The sequence below is a fragment of the Vigna unguiculata genome, chromosome 8 (assembly GCF_037176805.1).
Source record: "Vigna unguiculata cultivar grain cowpea cultivar isolate G323 ecotype 2 chromosome 8, ASM3717680v1, whole genome shotgun sequence".
Lineage (NCBI taxonomy): Eukaryota > Viridiplantae > Streptophyta > Magnoliopsida > Fabales > Fabaceae > Vigna > Vigna unguiculata.
The window spans coordinates 28,123,888-28,145,278 of NC_140799.1; the positions used below are offsets into that span (position 1 = coordinate 28,123,888).

A 21,391-nucleotide genomic window follows, 5' to 3' on the forward strand; every position below is an offset into this window, starting at 1 on the left:
AATTGTGGCACTTCATTATTTATTCAACAAAGTTAATTATGATGAAAGATACGTCATAATCTCACTCATGACACATAACGTATAAGTAGTAATCTGTAATAAACAAGAGGGAAAATGAATTAGAATTTCTCCATAATTAAAAATATACTAGCATTAGCAGCATAGACTAATAAAATGTACAAGGAATAAAACATAGCAAAATACTACTACAAAAAGCAAGAATCCTAGGCTAAAGTAAGTTAAAACTATGAGATTATCAACTTCCACAACAATCAAAGCATTAAACCACCATATTAACTAAAGATTAAAGCTAAGCTAACATAACAAATGCAAAGTAGTAGTTAAATTATAGTGAACAAAACCAACTGGACTTAAAATAAATTTAGCAAAAAGTAGATTTTATATGGAAGGAAAACTGGAAGAATAGGATGAACAAGGAAACTAGAGACATTGTGTTCGCCAGAAAATGATTATGGGTGGTGATTAAGCAACACAATTTGTAGGAAAATTAACTACACTAGTTAAAACACTATATTAAGCCATCAAAACAAGTTGGAAGTTATTAGATACTTAATATAATGGAATAGTAAAAAAACATAACTTCAAACATATGGAATTAAAAAACTAAACACTAAAACATGTCTACTAGAACTGAGAAAATGAAAAATGGTCCTTAGAGAGGCTCAAGACATCTCCTTTACTCTCCACATTCAAAAAAACTAAAGTAACCCTCACCCACTCTCACATGCCTTTCCATATTTAGAAAACCCTAAAACAAATGTATCTCCTGTTACCTCCTATCCTCTCCCTTTTTCTTCACTAAAAATACCAAGAAAACATTCCTCTAGAAAGTTGGAAAAAAAATTCTGAAAATTTGTTGCCAAAAAGTTGCTTTGTCTCCTGTTTGTCTGAGTGTATGTTGCTTATGTAACAGAGTCAGTTTCTATTTTGTATGTTGATGTGGCTGTTGATGTGGCAGTGCACAACCCTAGCTTAGCTCCATTTGGGCCATTCCATTTGCAGTCCAGAAGCCCATTAGATGAAGAGAGGATCTGCTCCAAAGCTTTGCTAGATGCACCAGTTTTTCAAAGAAAATGTAATGTATCGTGATCTTCAAAGTTAAACTGCATCTTGTACATTGCTCTAAAAAATATGTTTTACCGCTCAAATTCAAGCTCTTTGAGTGTAGAATCAAATTCAAAAGGAATGAACTCAATTGGACACTTGTAAAAAAATTTATGAGCAAAACAGTTAGCAAAGATCAATACTGGAAGCTCTACGTTTTTGAGCAACGCCAAGTGATACCAAGTCAGGGAGGAATGATCAAAAACACACTAGGCGCAAATGAATGACGTTGGGAAGTGTTGAAAATCTTCAAAACTTTCTAAAAATCATAAGTCTAAGCTAAAATTGAAAGATAAAAGAAACAAAGATGTTAAGGGAGTGTAATAATCTTCAACATGAGAATATAGAAATTGATTAGTTGCCAATTAGAATGTACAAAAAGGGATAAAAAAATACCATTACAGTTAATTGAAGAATCTAAGCTACCTATTTTAACTTAATCATTGATGTCGAATTAGGCGGTGGGTGTAGGGCATTGAATGCTATTTTGAAAATTGAAGTCTAGAGGATACGGTGTTGGGTGCTACCTTGGCACCACTGTATGCTCACTTGATAGTGAGCTCTAGGGGTCTAGTGCATTGGATGCGACCTTAGCATCGTTGGACGCTCACTTGACAATGAGCTCCAAGGGTTCAAGGTACTAGGCGTTGCTTTGGTACCCTAGGCGCTCACTTGACAGTGAGCCTTAGATGTGTGGACGTTGGGCGCCCTCCTATACCATTGGATGCTACTTTGTATTTTTGTTGATATGATATTTTTTGTCTATTTTCTTGTGATTGTGTGTGAGTTGAGAATGTTTACTTTAGGTTGGTATGAACTTGAATAGAACAAGTAGGTAGTGATTCCTAGGATGGGAATACTACTATGTGTTGTGATGTGTGTAATGTATTGACAATAAAGGTTAAAATGAAATGGTCATCTTAACTTTACTAGTATTTGTAATCATATAGAGAATAATAACCAGTTGTGAGAGTCAAGGAAGGTTCATATATGGAGTTTTGGCTAGAGGTTGAACTCATAAAATATAGCTATAGCTTCTGCATGGCAGGAGTGAATGAGTAATGGCAGGTGCATGGTCTCAGGATTCCACTCAATACACTAGTCCGCTAACAACTAAAGGAGGAACTCAAGAAGGAGTTTATAGATGAGCTTGATCAACGATTGTTAGCCTTAGCACAATTGTAACAACAACCCATTATACCCCAACATGAATTGCCTGTTGTTATATTGTTTAGCACTAAAGGTAGATCCATCAAGACATGACATTGGGTCAACTAGACAATGTGATTTGTATGTTGATTCTTCCCCTTAATTAGTAACTGTCAACACTCAATTTCGTCTAGCTTAATAATTTTTTTTTAAAAAAATAATAATAAATAAGTAATAGTAAAAATAAAATAGTGTTAATAAAAAGAATGAAAAAAAGTTTCTTCGAAAAATTTAATTTTCTTTTTTTTTAAAATAAAAATAATAATAATAAATAAATAAATAAAAGGAAATTGAAAAAAATTGGTTTAATTTGCACAATCCCTTTTTAACTTTTCTAATCTCTCATTTTTGTATTTTTCTTGTACACCTTGATTTTTAATTTTGCAGCCAAATATATTTTATCCACCCACACAACCATTTTTTTGCTACTTATAGTAGCTCAATGTTTTATATTCTCACCTCATTCTTTGCTCTAACACCTTTATTCCAGAAAAAGAAAGTAGTGATATGATTATAATAATTAGAAGCAATATCTCTTTGTTAGTGAAAAACCAACACGACAAATGCACTAGTCGCACATAGCAAGTAATAAGTTTTTATTGTTCTCTCCTAAGGAACTTGTGCAACGCATGACAACTCTTGCAATTCATGACTCAATTAGACACAAAGTTCACAAAAACACTAAGAAACTTTTTTTGTATTTTATCAAACAATTGGTGTGCAACAAGAAATTAATTCACATAGTGTATCTATAAATTTGTCAAGATTAGACTTCATAGGGGCTGATAATTGGCCATGGTTGTTTTTAGATTAAGTTTTATATTTAACTTTTTTTTACAAATAACACGTTTAAATAAATCATTCACTAAATAAATTTAATTTTAAGCGTTATTTTTTAATCTTTTACTTTTATTTTTTTCTTTTTTCTTTTTTCTCACAATTTTAATAAATTCTGGATATGTAGTCACATGTATTATTTGGTATCCTATCAATGTTTCAAAAGTTTTAGAAAAAAAATAATTAATAAATAATTTAAATATACATTTAACTTTTAAAAGGTATAAGTGTTCGGGAGTTGTCCGCATTGTTTTAGTACTTGGTACCTTCTTTATTTTCTATAAAATTAATGAAAAATACAAACTTTTCAAAATAAAAAAAAAAACGATTCATAAAAAAGTGTGACTCTAATTCTCCATTAGGAATAGAGATATCTAAGAGCAAAGATTAATCCTTGTCGAGCACAAAAAACAAAAAATATTTTTGTTTCTTTTGAAGTTTCTTTTTTTGGATAAAATAAACATTTATAAAAAAACACATCCATTTGTATATTTAATTAAAGGTATTGTCCTAGAACAGATGTTATAGGGTGCTAACACCTTCTCTACGCGTAACCGACTCCCAAACTCTACGCGTAACCGACTCCCAAACTCAAAATATTTTTTCGTAGACCATGTTCTTATTATTATGGTTTTCCATAGTTTTCCAAAATAACTATGATGGCGATTCCAAAGCTCTTTGTTATATATATATATATATATATATATATATATATATTATTTTTGGTTTGTTATCCCCTTGTGATTTGTGTTGCGATAGTAACCATGGGAAATTGATAACGTTGTCGATCAAATAAAAACTACTTATTTGTAACAATATGAGTATTGTTAAGAAAGTAGCCAAAATATTAGTATTGGTAAAGTCAATCCTAAGTTGCCTCCCAACGAACACAGAATTGATTTTACAAATTAGTTCTTATAAAACTATACAAAAGGGGTTAGTTAAATAATATTGGAAAAAATAATAGAAGAAGATAAGGATAAAAATATATAAAAAAATTGATAAAGAAAGTAGATTGATTCCACTTTTTTTTTTCAAAATAGATTCATCATCGATTATCTAAAAATTATTGCTCAATTAATTATTGTTGTAGATTTACAAATTAATCAATGTAAATTCTCAATTAATTTGTTGGCGTTCTCACTATTAACTAAAGTACATTCTAAATTAAAAGTAAGAACTTTGTAGATTAATCATAGTAAATTTAACCAAAGTACATTCTCAATTAAACATTACTATGCCTAATCATGTTTATTCTTTTACATCTAATATCAAGTAAAATGCTAATTAATTAAAGTACATTCTTGATTAATTCTTGTTGAAGTTTTCACCTTTAATCAAAGTACATTCTCAATCATTGGCAAAAATTTAATCACATGAAAGTTTCTAAATTTAATCAAAGCACATTCTTAATCAAAATTAAAACTCTTGAACTCATATGATTGATATGTTTTGTAGATTTAACACTATGGTAACTTGCTACAATGTAAAAATCATTATTTTTACTTGATTTGGGTATAAAAGACATAGAAAAATATAAATCACAACAATAATCAAATGGACAAACCAATTATTGCATTCTAACCTTAGAATCTATAATGAAATTACAGTAAAACCAACTCTTAAAGCTTAACGCTCCATGAAATAAAAAAAAAAAAGAGAGGGTGGAGAGAGAGAACGAAATTAGGCTCTCATAAGGGTTCCTAAACTCTGAAGTTCTGAACTTATCTTTTCTACTTCCCATTGGTCTCTTTAAATAGGACCTAGAATGAGCTTTTCTGTTGCTAAAATCTCTCAAATATCTTTAAGATAATCATAAATATCATTTATCTTTATAGTTGTTATGAATATCTAAAAATATTTGGAGAGATATAGCCAATTTTAAAACTATTTGACAAATATAGTTGGTTGTCCCACATAAAAAAAAACTTGTACTTGTGTATATCAGTTACTTTCCTTTTGGACTTCTGCATGAACATTCACAATTCTTGTATGTCTGGAAAAGACAAGAATTATGTATTTTTGAATGTGCTAAAATTTGAAAAATACATCGTATATGTCAAAGTATAAATATGAATATGATGAAAATGTTGAATTATCGATTTATCATCCAACTCCCCAAAGTCTTTTCTTAATTTTGTGAACTTGTTAAAGTTTCCTGATTGGTCAAACATTGAAAGCTTTATCATAAGATTTTTTTTTTTTTAAAAAAAAAGAGAAAATGTGAGCTAGCACGCAAACTTACGTGCTCGCACTTTTACAGGGTCGGGCCTAAATGAGTTGGCTAGCCCACATTATCACCCCTATCTTTAAGGTTTCATGAAACCTTAAACAATTTATTTCCACACCTCCATGAGCTCAACTTAGTTGCAGTTGCACTAACACACCTCAAAGTATTCAAAGAATATTTATGCAACTAAAAAATTATTTTTAACATGTTTTTGTATCTCATGCTCAATAAACCCAATTAAATTAATCTTTTAAGAACAAAATTTAATTAAAAATCTAGAATTAAACATTAAATGAGAGCATAAATATGATATTAGATCAATTAGCCAATGTGAGTTGTATGTTGATTCTTCCCCTTAGTAACCATTGGGAAGTGTTATGACGGGGCAACCATGTTACACAATTTGTATATTCCTTCTCCTTTGATAAAGGTCATGGTAGAGATGGTATATTATAGTGATGTTCAAGTTCTAGTGACGACATTAGAGGTTGTTAATGTAGCACAGGCATTGCAGAACTTTATTTCATGCAGTTATGGTTGATGTCAGTTCAATGTTTCCTAAAATTTGTATTTGTTATCTGTTATAAATGTCGTTAATTAATTTATTACAATATAGATAAATGCATGGTGTGTGTTTGGACGAGGGGAAACACAATACATATAGATTTTTGGAACTTAAATGATTAATTTGATTCATAACAAATGACAAGACACACAAAAACGTACATTAGCAATGCCATAATTAAATGATTCTATTTATTTTATTTTATTTATTATTATTATTATTATTTTCTCTTTTTTAATAATGACTTATTTTATTTTACGTTTCTCATTTTAGTTTAGTTAAAAAAGAAAAAGGAAAAAAACAGAAAAAAGAAAAGAAAAACAACCAAAAAAAATAAAACGTTAATCTTCTTAAAAAAAGAAGAATAAATAGAAAAAAATAAGAAGTCAAATTAAGGACTCTGTACCAAAAAGACCTATATCCTTCCTCTTTTAGTTAATTGAAAGATGTCTAGAGGTGCACTAGCTATGCTGCCATTCAATTTGCATGTCAAATGGGAATTACGTATTGTGGTGGCTTACTTAACATGTAGCTGAAGGAGCAGAAATCAATCATTATTTTCAGCTAATCCCACGGCTCGAGGTTGGAGGGAAAAGAGGAGAGAACAAGAGGGAAGGGTAATACAAAAACAAGGAATATCATAGCAAACAAGAAAGAAAGGAGGAGAGACACAATTTGATAGCGCAATTCCAAGGCACACTCGGAGAAGAGAACAAAACAAGGAGAATCAGGAGCTTCAAGAGGTAAGGTTTGTGCCTTCATGATCTGGTGTGTTGGATTTGTTGTGTTTTATTCCTAAATGAGCGTGATATGATGTATGTGTGTGCGTTTCCCGCATTATCTCTTTGTCTATTTGGCTCATGATCCAAACCGGTGATGCACTATTGCTCAAATATTGTTTTTACTTGAGTGCTGGGAAACAGAAGACGTTTAAACATGACCTTCATCCCACAATTCACCCGTACTTCACTCTTCCCTTTCATGGTCTCATAATACAAGAAAACCAACCAGAAATGCACTCTCACCATTCCATTCTCCTTCACCTGTGCACGCATAACCCCAAACCAGTTCCATCCACCACTTCACCGAGATCAACCCAAAGCTCAACACATATCGGGTTCATTTTTCTACCCCAAGTTCACCATTCTTCACAAAATTCACTAACTTTATGCCACCCATCATTTCAAACGAAGCATACCACACCATTTTCCATCTCCACGATTCAAACTCATTTCAACACCATAACACATAATCTCCAAACACTAATTCCTCCAATTATCACCACCTTCCCACTACACTCAACACGAACACCAAACCAACAACACAGAAACAACCCATCACCATCTTCATCTTCTACCGGCACCAAAATAACCAAAACAGAGAACCCTCGTTCACCTTCCCCCAACCCACTTCATTCACATAATCATATTATCTCATTCCATTGGGCTCTCCATTACCTCCATCAATCGCGTGTTACACAATCATTCATCCCCATCCATTCAAATCAGAAACAGAAAGCAGTGAGAAAGAGACAAAACCATCGTCGACGAGTCGGAGTCTCGAACCGTGACGGTCTTGGTCGTGACAACCACGAGATTTGGTATTAGAGTGAGTGATGTCGAGTCGGAGTTCGAGTATAGGAGTGTGGCCGCGCACAGTGGTGAACCCAGCAACGGTGGCTCGTGCAAGAAGGAAAAGAAGCAACATTGTCTGCTCCAGGTCGCCTGGCAAACAGTGAAGGTAGTGTGGTTGCCATGTCCCCATCCAGATTTCGCACGAAGAAGACGTTGTGGGCGTTGCTACGAAAGTGCTTCACGTGAGGTGAAGCGGATGATGGTATCACCGCCAGCAGCACTTGCGACGGTGGCCGCCGTCGTCGCTAGCGTTTCAGGTTGCGTAGGTGATTGACCCAAAGCTAGGAGTTGTTGTGTTGTGCGTTGGAGATGATTGGCCAGGGAAAGAAAGATCAATGGGACTTCTCCCTGCACCCCAAATGAATTTTCCTGTACCCAAAAGCTGATTTAATTCTTACTTAGTGCTTTATAGTAAAAAACTTAAAAGTAAAAAAAAAATTCTCTTGTATTTAATACAGCAGCCCATGCACCCCCGAATTTTGAACTTATCCCCTTTTGTGCATCAGTAGCTCCTTTTCTCTCCCAGATCCGCCATTTTCATTTTCTCTCTTCTCTTCGTCTAATTAAATGGCATAGCAGCAATCACACCAGTGGGAGCCTCCTTAATGATTTGTAAATAAGACGCTATTTGAATATGTTATTTGAAATAGCGGAAATGGACTTCCTTAACACATTTCTTTCCAAAGAAATATCATTATGGATGTCGACATCCGATTGAATTGCGGATGTCGACATCTGGTGTACATATTTAATTTTGGTTTCGTACAATTACGGATGTCGACATTTGGTTTAGACAATTGCATTGCGGATGTCAACATCCAATTCACATTTTTTTGTGTTTTATTATGAATGTTGCTGGTTTATGGGATTATTACGGATGTTGACATGCGGTTCAGACAAGTGCATTACGAATGTCGACATCCGGTGCACATTTTTTGAGTTGTCATTACGGATGTGGCTAAATAATAGGATTGTTACGGATGTCGACATCCTTTTTTTTTTGAGTTTTCATACATCAAAATTTTCTATTATGGATGTGGAAGAAAGAATGAGAAGAAGAAAGAGTTGGTTGTTGACGTTCATGATAAAGAAGTGTGAGAAAAAGAGAAAAATTTAATCTCTGGGAAGAAGTGTCTGGTATCTACTATAACTATGAAATGCACAAAGAAAGTGAAGAGAAAATCAAGATTTGCGTTTGTATTTTATAGGAGTGAGGCCAGGCCTAATCAAAGTGTTTTTCTTTTCTTCTTTTCTTTTTCTTTCTTTTTTCTTTTGTCCACATTTACTTTTGTAATTATTGAGTTATAAATTCTTAAAAAATTGTCCACATGTGTCTAATCATGTTTTGTACAAAAATTAATTTTCGCTTATGGTTAGTGGAAAAACTCTGGTAGTCAACAAGTTAAATATTTTTTAGTGCGAATTTAAAGGTTAATTATTATAAAATTAGTTTTGTAAATTAAAATATGATCTTTGTATTGAATGATAGTATATATTAGTCAAAACCTTATGTAAATATTATTTGATTCTTTTTGTTTAAGCACTTTTAAAAAGTTTATAGATTTTAAATACTTATAAATTCGTAAAAACAGGGAAAAATGTATTTTATGGAATAGATAGTGCATGAGGATCATAGGGATGGAGGATGTCTTTATTTCTCAAATTGTTCAATAATGGGAATTATTTCATTATAAAACGAACGTTCATATTCGTGTGTGTACCATTACGAATGTCCACCATTACAAATTTCAATTTTTTGGATGAACACCATTACGAATGTCTACATCCGTAAGAGGATATTGGGTTACAGATGTCGACATTCGATTCACATGTGTTCAAGCAAAATTCGGATGTCCACATCTGATAGATTTTTCAAAAATTTGGTTTTTTATTTTTTTAACACACTTATTAAACAATTATAATAATTAATAAATCATTATGTTAAAAACATACCAAAAAATAGAAAAAATATATAAAAAATGTTAATTAAATATTAAACTTTCACAAAATAAAAATGAAAAAACATCTCTTACAAATAAAAAGAAACCGAAAGTGCACATGTTAGTTTTTTAATACTTTTCTAATTTTTGTTTTTGATAATTGCATAATTTTATATGTCTTACTTTTGTGTTGCTAAAATATAATTACAGGAAATTAATTTATTCGAATGCAGTATGTTGGCATAGGAATAAAATCTCAACCAGTGATCATAATTGAATGTCCACATCCGCAATACAATTGTCTTAAACGGATGTGGACATCTGTAATAGATCATTTCAAAAAATATATGAAAAGCGATTGGATAAAAGGGAAGCGGATGTCGACATCAGCAATTCAAAAGCATAAACCGGATGTCGGCATCCGTAACATATCACTTGACATCCGTAATCCCCAACACTCAAAACTAATGAACCGAATGTCGACATCCGCAACTCATATGTGCAAACCGGATGTCGACATCCGTATTGACCAGTTTCAGAGAAAAATTTGAATTTACGGAAGTCCACTTCCGTTGTTTACAAAATATTGTGGGTGCAGGAGGTGGGCTTCTGGAATAAATATAAGAGAGAGAAAATTTACTCCTTAATCTTTACTTTTTACTGTGAGGGCAAAACATGAATTAAGAACCTTTTTGGAGGTACACAAAAAATATTGGAGGTGGAGGGAAAAGCTCCCAAGATGAATGGAGAGGTCTTAGGGTTTTGGTCTTCAGAGAATAAGGAGATTTGGTCTGGGCAAGTCTTTACTCCGTGCAGCCCTCTTGTTAATCTATGCAACCCCATTACTTTGTAGAATTGATTGTGTTTTTTTTTTCTTTTTTTCTGTCATTTACTTCGTACACTTCCATAATTGTTAATCCTGCACCGCTACACACACTCCACATTTGTTAGTTAGTGTTTGTTTGATTTGGACTTGCCTTTTTTTTCTTTACTTGATGCACCCCTATTTTAGTGTCTATACCCCATGTGTTTGTTTTTGTTTTGGACTTGTGTTAATGTTATTGATTGCAGTCCATGTTTTGTTATACACACCTACAATTATTACTTTTTGCACCACCATGTTTACTATCTCCACTCTTTCTGTACATCCCTGATTTACTTCATGCACCTCGCACATTACTCAATCACCTTCACTCCCACCCTTTCTGTACATCCCTGATTTACTTCATGCACCTCACACATTACTCAATCACCTTCATACTTATGTTTTTCACTTTTATCCTTTTTAATTAAATTTCATCTTTTTATTTATTTATTTATTTATTTTTCTTTTTTAAAAAATAAAAATATTTCAAAATTATAAAATTACAGAAATAGAAAAAATCTAACAAATGTTCTCTTTCACTTTATTGTGTTTGTCCGGTCACTCGCACCGTGTGACATTCATTTTCAAAAATATCAAAAATAATTTCCTCTTTCAATTTTTTTGTGTTTGTCCGGCCATTCGCGTCATGTGACACCTATTTTCAAGTAATTCAAAAACACCAAAAAATATATAAAATTTAAAAATATAAAAATATCAACATTTTCAAAAGCAAATCTCTTTTTAGGAACTACATGATCCTTGATTCTCTATTGTGTAATACATAGGAGCAAAGTCAGTCTTTATCAGGTTCACCTCTAAAAAAATCAAATCATTTTCTCAATTACTTTCTAAATATCTTGAATGATAACCAAGGTCAATCCTTGTCGGGTCCAAAAAAATTGTTTATTTTTAGTATTATTTCTTATTATTTTTGGGGAAAATTAACATTTTGAAAATCACATCAACTTTGCATGTTTAATTAAAGGTATCGCTCTCGAGTGGATGTTGTAGGATGTTAACATCTTCCCTACGCGTAACCGACTCCTGGACTCGAAAATCTAGTTTTTCGCAGGCTTGTTTTATCTTTATGATTTTCCATAATTTTTCAAAAATAACTATGATAGCGACTCCAAATCTCTTCTTTTCTAACTCATTTCTTTTTTTGTTCGTCGTCCTAGCGCAATTTCAGTTACGACAATAACAATCACATATTATTAATGAACACTGTTAATTATGTCAACTTCAATTTATATATGTTGCAAATTTTAATAACCAAGAACAATTGGTCCTAAAAGCAATGGTATACGTTAGAACAACTTGGCCAAATATTTCATAAACATGCATAACACCTTAGTATAGATGATAAAACTAGTTTATGGAAATTTAGTTTCATTTTTTGACTTTGTATAAATTTACTACTGTTTTACTAAGTTTTATCTTTAGATTATTGGTTGGCTGCTTGTTTGATTATAAGGGGGTAAATTATAAACAAATAAACCTATTTAAAAACCAACACATTTTGACAACGGTTATGCACAAAACATGTCATTTGTCCAATATTTTCTAAAAATTAAAAGAAACACCTAAGATGACGGTTCATTACAGAGAAACGTCGTTTCTACTCGTTTTCCAAATCAAATTAAATAACAACGACGGATGTTTTTTCTTACTCGTCATTAAAAAGGCAAGTTATCATGACGAGTAGCGCCGTCATCAAAATTTTGAACTTATGGAAACAACATGAATAATGATGGTCTCAAAACCGTCTTCGAAAGCTCTTTTTAACCGTCTTCCAAATCTCTTTCTGCACCAGTGATACCAATTTTGATAAAGCTTTCTTACTTGTTTATGGCTTTGGTACCCGCCTGTTATGATCATGGGTGTTTCATGAGAGTAAAGCATAATGCAGGGACCATGAGGGGCATCCTTGAGTGACATGTAACAAATGTCCATTATTGTAAAATCATCCATAACACATGTGAATGGAAAGCAAACACAAACTGATATAAACTCACCAGCAAATGGCAAATTGAATATTTTTGCGAAGCTAACACATTCGAAGTGACCTATTAAAGAAACATCAAAAATTAAATTTTTTAATCAAGCTATAACATCCACTAAGCAATAAAGACCAATATTTAAGAAGACAAACTGAGAACATAAACAAGAACAACCTGACTTTATCCCTAACATTGAATGGTGATATTTTTATCAGAATAGGAAATTTACAGGTTAAGCACCATCAATAGAGAGATTGAAGCGACCAAAGCGATCTCCAGCAAGTGAATCTGCACCAAGTTGATATGTTTCAACTACTTTGGAAATAATCTATGGCATGAGTATTTAAAAAAGTTCAGAAAAATGACCACCAAACAGAAATAATGCAATGAATAATTTAGGTTGAAGGTTGGTAGAAAAAGAAAAGAAAAATAAAATGAACTAACAGTCTTGAAAAGTCGTGTGAAGCTAAGGTCATCTATTCATACTTCAATGGGACATTTATGGCATAAAACTTTGCTTCTCTTTCTCCTAATTCCTTTAATATGATAAAATTAATTCAAATCATTCCAATCTATATAGAGTATTTAGAAAACTTCTCAGACAACATAGCGCATTTCATTCAGCATATTACTACATGGAGAATATTGACATTAATGTAATTATAAGGTTGTGATAGAATAGACTGATTGGCATAACCAAAGATACAAAGAGAATAAAGAAAAACACCTTAGCATCACCAGTACTTGGGAAGAACAGGTCTCCATACTTATGAAAACTGACAGTCATCACCCTTTAGAAACCGTAGTTGTGTTGGCATGCGAAATGGTTAAGAAGAAGATATTCAATCTCATCCACTGCATACAAATCAATGCGAGAAATTACCAAAATGATAAATCCATCAAATCAGCAGAACACAGAAATTGAAGTTAGGGAAAATAACCTTCTGGAGAAAAAAAAAACCACTATCATGTAGAAAAAACACTTCCAAAAGAATTTTCAAGGAGAAAAGAATGGCTCAAGAGAGAAGAAAATATGACTTCAACGTGGAGAGGAGAATATAGCATCCATGAATATCAGAGAATGAGCTCTTTTGCAAAAATAACATAGAGTTCTTCAGTGCCATGTGAAGGTGAGAAAACGAAGGAGCACGGGAAGAAAAAAAAAAAGTAAAAGAAAAGAGAAAAGTATCAATTAAATGTCTCAAATTTATTTTGTGTAAACAGTTAGTTCTTCTTAATTTATCGTTTACAAAATAATATAATTATTTATTTATTTTTTAAATACTAACGATTATTTTTATATATATTTTATAAAATTTTTTTAACAAATTTTTTTATTTATTATTAATTTAACAATTATTTTCTCTTTTTTTCATTTATTTTACTTTATTTTTAATAAATATAAATTTATTTTATATATTCTATTTTATAACTATAGATAATATACAATATATAAAGAAGATTTTCTGTTTTGTGTCCATATTTCAAAATTTCAATTTTACCTTTTAAAATATAATTATTTATTAAAATTTTGAAAATGGATCCATTACTTTTACAATTTTTTTTTTTATAAAACTGTCCATATTTGCTTTTTTTTTTCTTTTTCTTATTTATCTATTATTATTTTCTCTTCTTTTAGGTTATATTTCACTTTATTTTAAAATTAATTTTATTCTATATATTAACTTAATAACATAATAATATAATCATCTACTAATATAATATCACATATATTTTAAAAATGCATACACATAAATACGATATTACATCTATGTTTATGCAAATTATATATAAAGACAATTTACTCTTTTGTATCCACAATTAATTATTTTTAATTTATTCTTTAAAATATAATTATTTATATTTTTTAAAAAATTAACAACTATTTTTATATTCTATAAAACTATTCATGTTTTTTTTTGTTTTTTATTCATTACTAATTATTCTCTATTTTTTTCATTTGTTTCACTTTATTTTTAGTAAATATAAATTTATTTTATATATTATTTTAATAATATTATAATATCTTTATCTACTAATATAATATTATTTATATTTAAAAATTTTCATATGTGTTTATGTTAGTATATATAATATAAATTTAAATTTCTTAAAAACATAAGATCAGTTTTGTATAATTGCTGCTGTATGTATATTCCACTATAAAATATTACATTTGTAGTGATTAAACATAGCATAGCCTATGTGAAAATTGTTTTTGATCTTTTTTTTTCTTCTCTGTTTAGGATTGTGCCCATAATTCAATCTTAATATAAATTCAATAAAAATAAATTTTCTCATTTACAATGACCTTTCGCTTAAATTAAGAGATTTTTTTATATAAAAAATATTATGAAGGAGGGGTTGAGCAAAGTAATTAATATAAAATTAATTTTAACAAATTTAATGGTTTTATAATTGTTTTTTAAAATTTTAAACTTCCAAAAATTCTTATAATGCATTTTTGAAATTGAAAACAATGGGTAGAATTAGTAATTTAAAAGTATTAAAAAATTTTAATCATTTACACTTTTGTAAATTTGTATACTCATATAGATATATAGATTTAAGGATGATAAAAATACTTGTATTTGCGAGATGCATAGATAAAATTTATGGTGGATAGTTAATATCTGCAAATAATAAATAACAAGTATTTTAATATTCTTATTAACGAATCAGGTGTTAGGTGTTGGTATCATAATATCTGTATCTACATTCGTAAAAAAAAACTTAAAATTTTATTTAAATTTTAATAAGTTAAATTTAATTAAAATATCAATTTAATTTATATTTTATTAGATTAAATCAAATTAAAATTAAATTAAATTTATATTTTATTTAATATATATGTAATTATATTTAAACTTATTTTTAATTGAATATTCAACGAATAATAAAATGAATAACGGATAAATGTTTTTTTGTTACATTGGGATAGTGCAACAATCTATTAGGAACGACATTTATTTCCCTGCGGTTAAGAAAACCGACGATATCGTATTAAAATTTTTAAATTCACATTATAACTTTTTATATCTACAGTCAGTTTAAAACTGACCGTAAAAGAAATCACTAATTTCCTTATTTTAGCTTATTTTTCCCTCGAGCTCCTTTCACTCTAACTATGTCTCTTCGAATCGCAAGCGCAAGCGAGATGCTTCTATCATTATAAGCTTCTCACAGTTTCTGTTTCTCATATTTTCACTGTAACATTCATTCTCTTCGAGACATTATCTCTTTTCACGACTGAAGTCGTTCTCGGTAGGAATCATTTCTTCCTCATAAAAGTCTTCGTGGTAAGTGTTTTTTCTTTTTTATGGTAGTTGTATTTTTTTCTTCTTAGGTTATTTTTAGTTTTAGCTTGTTCTAAATCTAATTTCAATTTTTTTAACCTTAACTTTGATTTATGTGTTCTGGTGATAAAATCTTTGCTTGTTGGTATTGATTCAAGATTTTATATTATGTATTATTCACAATCTTTGTGTTAGATTGGACCTATTTGTGGACCTGGACCTGTGAATGTAAACCTATCCAAGTTAGTTGTGTTATGTAATTTCTCCTCCTTCAATTCTTGATCTTGAATTTACCTTCTGCTATGATGCATCTCAACTGTAAGTTATGCTCTCAGGTTTCTTACTATTTTAGAAAACCATGTGCAAGTGACATAGTAATATTCAAAAGCCCTCTGGTGCTTCAAGAAGTTGGATATAGTATGACGATGTTAGTATCAAGCGTGTGGACCAATAAAATTCCTTCCTTTGTATAATTGAAGTACATTGTAATTTCAATTCATATTAAATATTAAGGTACACTACATATATATATATATATATATATATATATATATATATATATATATTAACTTTGGTTTGTTTTGTAGGAAGGATAATAATTAGTAAAGAACAGTAGATAGGTGGAAAAAGAAAAGAGATTGGCGATTTAATTGTAGATTGATTTAGGATGATGGGTGGGTAGGTGGCGAAAAGTTGGTATAAAGTTGGAATTATTTGTACCAATTGCAGAATTAAGTAGAGTGGTGTATTGACAAAAAAAAAGTTACAGTGAGTCTAGTGGAGCAGAATTGAGTAGATAGTCTTAAATCTGGCATAGTTCCTGACCCTTAAATTTAAAGACATTAGACTTACATCCCTTGATAAAGAACACTATTGTAATAGTGAAAAAACAAGATTGTAAGTATAATTTGATAAAATCTCAGAAGGCGTTCATTGTAATTTACTCTTAACTTTTTCAATAGCAGTCAAACACAATTTTTTGTTGAACAGATTCTGAGAAGTGCCTCTTGTTCTGTTGGGATTCTAGTAGATAGAGGCCTTAGATCAGTTGAAGGTATAACAAGATGTGAAACAACAGTAAATGTGGCAGGCAGTGATATTCATTGGAGGAAAAGATGACAGAGAAGCCCTTTTCATCTTAGTTGTATGGAGGTAATGTAATCATTACCCTTTTCATATTATTTAGAGGCCATAGTTTGAATGATTTTGATAGCAAGGAATGTTGCTAATGATTGGTTTCTTTTCCTTAAAATCTACCGGTTTTGAGTATCATAGACAGACGACAGACAACAAAAGTGTACAAAATCATGCTTGTTAGTTTGTTATTATTTGTTTCCCTGTCCTTTTCACCCGGATTAATTATTGAGAAATGATAACCAATGCTAGCTAGATAAAAGGGAATACAATATTGAGAAGTGATAAATGATGGAATCCTTGATGCAAGCGAAAATTAGAATGCTAAAACCAGCAATGGTGGAGGAACAAAAAATGTCAGAATCCGAAACACCCCAAGCCTATTTTCTAGGACCAACATTAGTAAACATAGGACTCCTATGATAGGAGGGGAGACAAGGAAGGAAAAGAAAAGCTACAAGAACAAAGCAACAAACTCAGCGGATACACAGATGCAGAAAAACAACAGTGCAGCAAAGATCCAGACAACAAAGATTGAAAGGCTGAAAAGTAGTTTTCAAATTTGAAAGCCTCAGGGAACCTTTGTGTGGCCAAATATAGGTGTGTCTCCTCATGTTGCGGCCAACCATGATGACCAAACAGTGAGCACAGCCACACTAACCCATGTTACTGGCCCATTCTCCCCTCATCTTTCTCCTCCATCAGGTACTCCTTTATCCAAAATCACCACCACCATCACTATTAACCTCAATGAGGCCCCTTTATATATATATATATATATATATATATATATATATATATATATATATATATATATATATATATATATTAAAGAAACCACACCGTTTTGAGTCTCTTGTTGGTATAAATAGATTGAGCCAAAGACTAGGCCAATTTTTCACTATATTGACATTAGTTTAAAGGGAAGCTTATTCTTTTCTAATTGTTCAGGAGTTTGGTTTGTTAGATAGTGGCTACTGACTATTACATGTAATTGGAACTTCAAAGTCAGGTTCAATAACATTTAGTTGTCATTTATAATGTAAGCCAGATTCTTGGGGTGCTGGATACTGCAGTTAATGTGGTTGAGAGGAATGAAGACTAGATTCTTGAACAACCTGCATATGAGATGAAACCCACGGTAACTTATATCTTTTAATATTTTGGTTCTGTTGTCTTCCCTTCCTCTATTGATATTGAAGTATCCTGACTTATTTTGTATTCAACTGGGTGAACTAATCCAAAATTTATTAGGATGGGTCCTGGACTCTTGTTTGAATTTACATTAACCTTGAATTATTTGAAGCATTGTGCACTGATTTTAATCTAATAATTTGTTTGCTTTTGTAGCGTGTACAAGAGAACAATCGCAATAACAGCTATGATTCCTACGTGTGATAATGATTTCTTTTAATATAGTTGATTATTTATGCTATTCCATGTTTGATAATTATATTGTGAATGGAATGTGATTTTTGTTAGGGGTCCCCTGTCATCGAAGAACATCATAGGCATATCAATATTTCGGTATTGGCCACCAAATATAATTGCTGGCACTGTTTCTAAGGATAGTTGCAGTGTTGAAACCAAGCAGGAGAGGGAGAGTTTAGTAGGCTTCAACTTCTAATGCACCAAATATACGATGCATTAATAATGGTTGGTGATTCCATTTCCCATTCACCGTTTGGTTTAGTGGAAATATGTATCAAATTAGAAATAAAAGATAATTTTAAATTATTATTTTTTCTGAACTATGAACTCCTTGTAAATGAGTTATTGGAGACTCTAGCGAATATAGCTCTAACAAAGGAGGAGGAAATAAAACTTAAAAATTACGATGATGACCTATGGAGACTTGGTTCTGCAGAAAGATTTCTTAAACCAGTGCTTGATATCCCTTTAGCATTTAAAAGAATTGAAGTCAAGTGAATTTTGAAAACAGAAGTTAACTATCTATATACAATTTTCTGCAAATGGCCCAACATGAATGAGAAAACCTAACCTTAGTCAATAGAGGAACTTAAATGATTGAAAATATGAACTTGCTTACCAAGGAAATGAAGTAGAAAACACAAAGAACATGTTATAGTTTTTTATTTATGTGAATTTTATTTTACTATAATATATATATATATATATATATATATATATATATATATATATATATATATATATATATATATATCATATTTCATGTAGAAAGCTTTCATTCATGGGCTTTACCAAACAATAGTAATAAATGGAAAAAGCAATGTGTGGTGAACCCCTCCTATTAAAAGAATTATGATTTTAGTGACAGTCATAACTGTCACTAAATTTTTAAAGTTTTTGAACTTACCGTCCTTATGACTAAGTATTTAATACATTATTTAAAAAATCATTTAATAACGGCTAAAACTGTCACTAAATTTTTTAATTTATTGACAATTATAATTGTCACTAAATATTAAATATATTTTTTAAAAAATTTAAATCCAACTTTAATAATTTTAGAGATAATTATTCTGTGAATTATAATAAATTAATGTTATAATGTTTTTGTAATTCTAAATCCTATGTCGGCTAATTAAATGATGGAAAAAGGAATAGTAGCAATTCAAACCGCCTCTAAATAACATTAAACTGATGTAAAAATTTAAAATTTTAGTGGAAAGTGGTTAGACGCTATTCGTAACTTGTTGTCGTTTCTATGTAAATTACATAGGTATGTATCAATAGTGATATATTTGAATTTTAATGATTATTATTTGATTTATTAGAAGACAAATTAATGTTAGTTTTTTTAAATTTAAAATCCAAACATTTTAGCTTTTGTTTGTTTTGTAATATTAGTGATAATTACGTTAATCTCATATATTACGGTTATTATAAGGTCATCAAAGTTGGCTAGTCATTTCTGCCCTAAAGTTAAGGGCTGCCCTCTTATGTTTGGACCTAGGGTTGGCCCAATTGATAAAACCCTTTCAGAATGTCCTAACCCTCACTTTGCACTCTTGCAGAAAATCCAGCAGTCGTCACTCTCCTTTCCCTCACAAAACACTCTGCTAGGGTAAGTGCCCTTTCTAGCTTGTATGTATTTTTTCTTGGCATTATGTCTATTTAGGGCTTCGTATTAAATTCCCCTTCGTTTGGGACGTGTGTTTATTTTGGATGATCTGTTTTGATGGGTTGAATGTGCATGTATATATATGATGAGGGGGAGGGAATTCATATGTTATGACGGGTAAGAGTGACATGACCTTACGTGAATATTACATGAGTGGTTAGATTTGTATGCGATCACAAATCGGGTATGAATAACGATGAACCTTGGTGGTTGGTAATTTTGTGGCAAGACATTGACATGAGGGGAGATGTTTCCTCAAGGTTGGTAATACGAGCTGGTACTGATTTGACATGTGAGATACGGGAGTTGTCTATGGATGTCGGTATAAATCTTCCCTGCATACTGTATGTGATTATTTTTCCTTGTTGATTTATGAGTGTTAGTCTGTGTCAGCGTGTAATTCCTTGGGGTTTCTAGGTGAGACCTCCAGGGCTGCGCTTCAGTGATCGGGACGTAATTCCATAGCCCCTGTTAGTGGGTGTCCATGATGGTGCCCCATCTGTATAACTAGGTAAGGATTCAAGGTAAGGACTGCATCCTGACACTCTAAGGGGCCAGTTAGTCTCACTTAGAGCGGACTGACTCCTATGGTGAGAGTAGTAGGAGGCCTGAAATTCATTAAGGGCTAACCTTGTGGTGAGGGAGATTTGATTCATCGTAACACTTGTAATACATAGCTCGGAGATGAGCAGCTCAAAGTCGAGCAGAGGTATCCACCATAAGTGCAAGCATCCGCTGAATCCGACTAAGTTATACGTATCCGGAGGAGTCGAGTCTTAGTGTATTGAATGAAGAGTCATAACATGCTTGGTTGTTATATGGATATGGGATGATGATAATGTATTTGACTGTATGATGAATATGTGTTGGCTCTAGCTTACCCGTTTTGTTGCATGGTTGTATTGTATGTAGTTGTTCTTCTTGCGATGATCATCAATTTAATTGATGGGAGCAGATGGGCGAAGTTCTCGTGGTCAACAAGGGAATGGCAAGTCCGCTGCCTAGCCATCTGGGCTGGAGTTGTTCTATTCACGATTTCTTTAGGGCTACGGCCCTTGTATCGTTTTATGCTTTCTCACTCTACACTCTTTGTTAGGATTGTATATGGTTTATGTTGGCATCGTGGTGTGCCCATGTTGTAGGGGTTGTATTGAGGACCCCAAGACTACGCTGCTATACTTTTATCGCGTGACGTTTTTTTTAATTTCGTCTAATAATTAAATAGGACGTTACAGTTATCTTAATTATGAATGAAATTTAAACAAAATCAACGAAACAAAATTAACATTCAAATGCCATTTCAAAAACCGTCAGCTTGTAATATGTATTGTTCTTGTATTGAAAATAATTGGAATAGTGTGGTCAGAAATGATTATCCACTTCTTCTCACTAAGACTTTTTTACATGAGAGATCGTCTACCCCATGCCTTTTAGCTAATGGTAGGGATCT

At 31.4% G+C, this 21,391-nt stretch overlaps 2 long non-coding RNA genes across 8 annotated transcripts; one reads left to right on the forward strand and one right to left on the reverse strand.

Moving 5' to 3' along the window:
• Positions 1-11,941: 11,941 nt before the first annotated feature.
• Positions 11,942-13,538, reverse strand: LOC146884312 (uncharacterized). Its single transcript, XR_014983993.1, has 5 exons — positions 13,347-13,538; positions 13,133-13,260; positions 12,580-12,693; positions 12,421-12,471; positions 11,942-12,331 (listed from the first exon to the last, which is right to left on the reverse strand). It is a non-coding gene; the product is annotated as an uncharacterized LOC146884312 (long non-coding RNA).
• A 1,937-nt stretch (positions 13,539-15,475) lies between these two features.
• LOC114192988 (uncharacterized) lies at positions 15,476-21,185 on the forward strand. Of its 7 annotated transcripts, XR_014984212.1 has the most exons (5): positions 15,480-15,704; positions 15,897-15,957; positions 16,692-18,491; positions 19,835-19,884; positions 20,854-21,185. It is a non-coding gene; the product is annotated as an uncharacterized LOC114192988 (long non-coding RNA). The 7 variants fall into 7 exon arrangements; XR_014984208.1 differs by having other exon boundaries at positions 15,476-15,704; positions 15,897-18,491; XR_014984207.1 differs by lacking the exon at positions 15,897-15,957 and having other exon boundaries at positions 15,481-15,704.
• Positions 21,186-21,391: the final 206 nt, after the last annotated feature.